Genomic DNA, 7,442 nt, shown 5'->3' with positions numbered 1-7,442 from the left:
AGTGAGCTCCAATCTCCATCTTTAGTCTTCTTTGAAATTACAATAATTAAAATTACATAATAAACCTATTTATTACAATCTAATTTCAAAACCCAAAACTAAAAATAAAAGAGATTCGAGATCTCATAATTACATTAAAAATTATGTTTCCTTCATTACGAAAACATAATTCGACTAAGGCCACACTAAGTATTACAAATTACAACCGATTGCAAAAAATACGTAAATAAAATTCATTCAATCGATTCATTCAACAAAATTAAAATAAAATGCATCAACTAAAAGAAATTAACCATACATGGCACAATTCCTTAATTATGTTGATTAATTTATCCAAAACACCTATTTAAATCAAATTAAGTGACAATTCCTCAATTAATCACATTAATTTCAAACTTAATTCATACTAAACTTGTAATATGAATTTAATCCATCAATATTTTAAATTGCTTTAAAATAATTAGGTATCTTAAAATTTGTGAACCGTTTCACAATAATTAATCATACATTGTAAATGTAATGTATAATTAATATTGGCCATAAAAACAAAATAAAAACCTTTTTTTCTTTTTGAATCTCGGCAAAACAGAAAAAAAAAACAGGAATTTTTTTTTAAAAAAATTTAATGTTTCCTGCTCGGCTGAAATAAAAACGGACACCAAAATAAAACTTTTCTCGGTTTTTCAGCAAAAACCGAAAGAAAAAAAAAAGAAATTTTTTTTTTTATAAAAAACTGCCTGTACGTGAACAGTACCAGGAACGAAAAAAAAATTTTTACAGCAAAAAAAAACAAGAACCCTAATGCCTCCTTTTTTTTTCTTTTGCGGCAAGAATGCCCTAAAACAAAAAAAAACCGAGAAGAAAATCGTTTATAGTTGCTATTAGAACATGATTAGCATATGAATTAATGAAACATGATTAACCGTATATGCCAAAAACTATATAGCAAAACAATTTTTATATCATCAACATGACGATTCCATTTACAATTTAACTTAATCTGCATTAAATCAAACATCTACCAATCCTTCATATAATTATTTTAACCGATTAAAACAACAATATGAAAAATCAAAATGGAAATAAATCATCAAAACAAGAACAAAAAAACCGGCTGCAAAAAAAATTTAATTCGGCAAAAAAAAAATTTCAGCCGTGTGAATTTTTTTTTTTCTCTTTTCGATTCAACAACCTTTTGTTTAAATTCATTTTATGAAAATCATCAAAATAAAATTCGTGGCCTTGGCTCTGATACCACTTGTGGGATTTATCTGTATGCATCCCTTTAAATTCAAGGATTATAACGAATACTAAAGTGATGATTACTAGTCATAAAATTAAATTGCATAAACAAAAAAATAAAGGATTAAGAAACAACCTTCGGTCCTAGCAAATTCGTCCTAAGAACAATATCGCAATGATATTCGCCTATTAGTTGCACCCAAGACGATATGAGAAATGCCCTTAACTTGTTTGCTAGAATCGATCCACCAAAAATTAACTGATTAATTAGGTTTTTGTGTTTTTAGATGAGAGGCAAAGAAAATGAGTTAGAATGAATTAGGTTAGAAAAAATCACCCCATCTACCTCTTAAACCGTGTATAAGGTAGATTAGGGCAGATTTTTCTTTCTAATCATTCGGCCCAAATACCGAAATTAGGAGAGTTATTTCTCTTATTTTCGGTTATTCCAAAAATGTATAAAATGTGTAAATTGTCATCTAGTGAGGATCGAACCCATGACCTCTGTTGGAAATCTATATCTCTATACTTAACATATTCTTATATGTTTCAAATTTATTTAGTCATAAAATAAATTGCAAATCTTATGCATGCAAACAAAAACAAAAGGGATAAGAAAATCAATTTCTCACCAAATAAATTTCGGACAAATGGGCACCAACCAGATCTCCTTCTTGTTAGTTATTGAGCTTTCCAATATTGGATGAACATACATGACCTCAAAATAGAAGCCCTCCAATTAGTTGCACCCAAGACAATCCCTTAATCCCACAAACTAATATGTACTAGATATTTATATTGTGGTTTACCTTAAAATTGATTACTAACACTCATATATTACATTAATAATTTTAGAAATCTTTTGAACAAATTTGAATCAAAAATTCATCCTTTTTTATGAAGATTAAGGAGAGAGAAGAGAGGAAAACTACATGAACTTTTTGCATGTAAAATTAGAATGAATGATAAGTGAAAATTAAGAGAATAAAATTCACCCATAAGCCTCACAAAAACCGGTTGGCATCTATCATTATAGACCATAATTATTTTTCTTTTTGTCTTCACAAGACAAATAGGTGTAAGGCTTTGTCATGGTCAAGTCACTATCAAGTGTCATAGACAATGAATAAGACAAATGAATAAGACCAAAACCCACTAAAAACACCCACCTAATTTCGGTTTACATGTTGTAATATGGAGTCCATTTTATTTTTGTCAATTGTACAATTGTATGTCATGTGACATGTGACATGTCTTATGTCATGTTTTAATTTAAAATGCATATTTAACCAATTAAATATCATTTACAAATTAAATAAATCATATTTAACAAATTGACTAGTAATATAATATTACTTTCTCATAAAATGGTCATTTAATTACTAGTTAGTATAATTCACAATATCTTGTAATTATAACTAACCTATCATTCTCATCTCGCGTGTTTCGCAAACACCGATTAATTTTAGTAATATAACTTCTTAAATTAATAAATAAAATCTCATTTAATCACATTATAATAAGATGTCATTTTCTCTCTTATGGTAGTTTGTTCAATTTTAAGGAATTAATTAATCTGTATCGGTATACAATTAACTACCCTTTTCACTTAAGGGAATCGTCCTTTAGGTGTGACCTCAAGGGATCAACTGATCACCACCGTCGCACGACAGTAATGTCAAACTCTAGCCAGCCAATCATTACCGATATGTGTGGACCAGTTGACTATATATATTATGTATCATCCCTTCCGTATTCTTGTAATGAGATTTAATAATGATATTTAAATCATGTGATCGCACTATTGTTGAGGACACATTTCCCAACAACCTCTTGGTTTGAGTTCCCTCACTATTACCACCATGACACATTCATCTTGTTGATATTAAATATAACTGATTACATTTAATTACGAATTAACAGATTAATTCGTCCAAGCTAACATTACATATAATTAATTAAATATAACTTATTATATTCAATTTACGAATTGACAGTTAATTCGTCTCAACTAATATTATTTAATCGGCATTAAATAATCGTCTCATCAACACATTGACTAACTGTTTAGTCATATAAGGCATCAATGTGATTACATTTCCATAACCACATCTCTCAAACACATCCTATAGGTGTGACCTTTAGGGACCAATTGATCACCGCCATCTGTATGATAATAACGTCAAACTTTCTAGCAAGCCAACCGTTATTAGGTAATCGTTAATCAACTGATTAAAATACGAAGTATGCCCTTGTGAACCTGTAAGAGATTTACAAATGTTATCATACTAATTTGTGGAGGACACAAGCTCCAACAATAGGAGGATGCCTTTTGGCTTATGTAATGCCCCCGCCACTTTCCAAAGATACCTAGAGACCATAATGGAAGTTTTTATGGATGATTTTAGCGTTTACGGAAAAGACTTTGACTTATGTTTGCATAATCTTTCTCTTGTATTGCAAAAATGTGAAGATGTTAGTCTTGTTTTAAATTGGGAAAAGTGTCACTTCATGGTCAATGAAGGAATTGTTTTGGGTCATTTAATCTCGGAAAAGGGTATCGAGGTCGATAAAGCTAAGGTTGAGGTGATAGAGAAACTCCCACCTCCCGTGAATGTTAGAGGGGTGAGAAGTTTTCTCGGTCACACGCGTTTCTATCGCCGTTTCATAAAAGATTTTTCGAAAATAGCGAAACCCCTCACTCAACTCTTACTTAAAGATGCCCAATTCCATTTCACTGATGAGTGTGTTAAAGCCTTTAATAGAATCAAGGAAGCACTAATCTCGGCACCGATCATTCAACCTCCAAATCGGGAACTACCGTTCGAGATTATGTGTGATGCTAGTAACTACGCCGTTGGAGCGGTTCTTGGCCAACGGGTAGGAAGAGCTCTTCATGCCATCTACTATATAAGCAAGACTCTTGATCCCTCCCAAGTGAACTATGATACCACCGAGAAAGAGCTTCTTGCCATTGTCTATGCTTTGGACAAATTCCGTTCCTACTTACTTGGATCCAAAGTGATTGTCTTTTCGGATCACCGTGCTCTCCGACACCTCTTGATAAAGAAGGAGGCAAAACCAAGGTTGTTGAGATGGATTTTGCTTCTTCAAGAATTCGACTTGGAAATAAGAGACAAGAAAGGAGCCGAAAATGTGGTGGCGGATCACTTGTCAAGGATCCGGTTTCATGATGAACAAGGAGAAACGCCGATCAATGACTCATTTCCCGACGATATCTTGATGGCCATTCAAACACAACTTGAAAGGCACATCACCCCATGGTTTGCCGATTATGCCAACTATATCGTTGGAACAGTACTTCTTCCAAATTTGAACTACAACCAAAGGAAGAGGTTCTTATTCGAAGTAAAAAGGTACTTTTGGGTTGACCCAAATCTCTACAAAGAGTGTAGTGATGGGCTCTACCGGAGGTGCATCCTGTGGGTTAATATCCGTATACTACCCTTTAATTGCAGGACTATAACGTAAATTTATACATGCGAATATCGTCATAAAACATAAAAACAATAGAAACGATAAGGAACAAGAAATAACCTCGGGTCCTTTAAATTGCGGCGTAAAGAACAGAAATCAAAGCAGATTTCCTCCTAATCGTTACACCCAAGACTTTGTCCGAGATATGCCCTTGTGCTAGAACAGTGTTCTCCGATTGCCTTGCAATATAGGGAGAACTGATGTGAGTTTTGTCGAGATGAGAGATCTCAGGTTTTTCAGAGAAGAATGCCCTTCAAAACCCTAGTTGTTCTCCAAATGAAATTGTCTAGGTCAAAAGGAGAGGGAGTCTCTCCTTTTGTTTGGTTCGGCCGGACCGAGTGCATGCATGGGGAAGTGGGCTTCCACTTCCTCTTAATTTTAGCTCGAGGTCCAGTTCGCCAAATGCTAAAATGTATATGACGGGTTTATATTATAAACTGTTATCGGTTATCGGAAATTAAGGCATCAGCTAATAATACGGGTTAGCTGAATTATTAATTCGTGTCCGACAAAGCAGTATTGTATAATTATTTTTTAATATACATTTAATTAAATATAAATCACGTATATTTAATTTTACGAATTAACTGGTTAATTCGCCTTAGCCCATGATATTTAATCCGTATTAAATATAATATCTCAACATCACATATTTGACTAATTACTAGTCAAATAACTCGGACTAACTGGTTAGTCAATTTTGGCATCTACATGACAGTATTTTCATACCGTCACATCTCTCGAACGTATCCTATAGGTGTGACTTTTAGGGACCAGTTGATCACCGCCATCTGTATGACAATAACGTCAAACTTATCTAGCAAGCCAACCGTTATTGATAAACGTGGATCAACGGATAATAATACCAAAGTATGCCCTTTGATCCTTTTAGAGGTTTATAAGTCCTTGCACTAACAGTTAAGGACACCAACCCCAACAAGCTCCCACTTGTCCGTACAAGTGTATGTGCAATGACGTTATCCGCACTAACTGGAGGACACAAGCTCCAACAAACTCCCACTTGTCCGTACAAGTGTATGTGCGATAACCGATTCTCATATTCATTTAAAATCTCTCCCACTCAATGTAAAACAATTTGCAGATCTGGATCCACAAAGGTCGTATTTTACAATCGATCTGTATCTAGAGTGGTTTCCCCGACTAGAGAGTAACTTAACTGATAAAACGAATCCGTATCCGAGCATGGCCATGCATTTCGATTCTGACTCCTCGAGTGGCCCTGAGAAATATCGAGTACCTGATAAAGGCTGAATATTTCCTTCAACTCGACTCCTTCCGATCTAAGCACAGCATGAAATGACCCAGAAAAAATCTACTTGGCCCCCTGTTACGGATGACCGTGAGAAAGAAACCAAAGTCACCCAAAATCTGCCGTAGTCTCAAGAGACAGTCGATAGTCAAAGAATCGACTCTTAGGATCACCATGGAAGTCCTATCCACGACCGGGCAGCGAATGTTATAAAACATTTAGGACTCCACGTCGATGTCACAATGGTGTCCTACGAAATATCCGTATAAATCGCCTCTGTGATTGGTCAGTCAACCGGTTGACTTATGGCTCGTTGAACCCACCATCAACCAACGTCACAAAATAATTGCCAGAGTTATCAGCTCATGTGGGCAATTAAGGACTAACAAGATATGATGTTTGTTCAGTTCACTTTGTGGTGTTCAAAATTGTCGTACAATTCCACATGAAAAACAAAATATATATATATAATATCAAAACGATGATGTCGTATAGAGTACAAAAGAGAATGAATCTAATCCATAAAAGAGTACTACAACTCAGGAACACGTTTGATTCCCATGGAATTAACGTGCCCTTCATGCTTATCTTGTCGTAATGCTTTAGTGAGAGGATCTGCTATGTTATCATCAGTAGCAATCTTTTCTATCACTACTTCCTTTTGCTCCACGTAATCTCGGATTAGATGAGCTTTCCGTTGTACATGTCTAGACTTGTTGCTAGACTTTGGCTCCTTAGCTTGGAAGATGGCACCACTATTGTCGCAATAGATGGTGATCGGGTCATTCGAACTAGGCACTACAGATAGTCCATGTAAGAATTGACGCATCCATATCGCTTCCTTTGTTGCTTCAGACGCGGCATAGTACTCGGACTCAGTCGTAGAATCTGCTGTAACAGTTTGTTTCGAACTCTTCCAGCTGACTGCAGCGCCATTAAGAGTAAAAACGAATCCAGACTGAGATTTCGAGTCATCTCGATCCGTTTGGAAGCTAGCATCTGCAGAATCGGTTGCGCATAGCGTTTGAGAGCCTCCATAAGTCAATGCCCAATCTTTAGTCCTCCGTAGGTACTTAAGAATGTTCTTGACAGCCAACCAATGTGGTTCACCTGGTTGCTGTTGGAATCGACTTGTCATACTCAATGCATATGCCACGTCCGGACGTGTGCATATCATGGCATACATGATTGATCCTATTGCCGAAGCATAAGGAATCCGTGTCATGCGCTCTTTCTCTTCCGGTGTCTCCGTGCCCGAGACTTGCTCAAATGCACCCCTGGAGCCATAGGAAGGAACCCCTTCTTGGAGTTAGTCATGCTGAATCTCTCTAGGACTTTGTCTATGTAAGACTCCCGATCGAGAGATAACATCCGTCGTGATCTATCTCGATAGATACGGATGCCTAGAATTCTTTGTGCCTCTCCCAGATCT

The sequence above is a fragment of the Silene latifolia genome, chromosome 6 (assembly GCF_048544455.1).
Source record: "Silene latifolia isolate original U9 population chromosome 6, ASM4854445v1, whole genome shotgun sequence".
NCBI lineage: Eukaryota > Viridiplantae > Streptophyta > Magnoliopsida > Caryophyllales > Caryophyllaceae > Silene > Silene latifolia.
The sequence above is the reverse complement of the archived record's forward strand: the minus strand, read 5'-3'. Positions refer to the sequence as shown.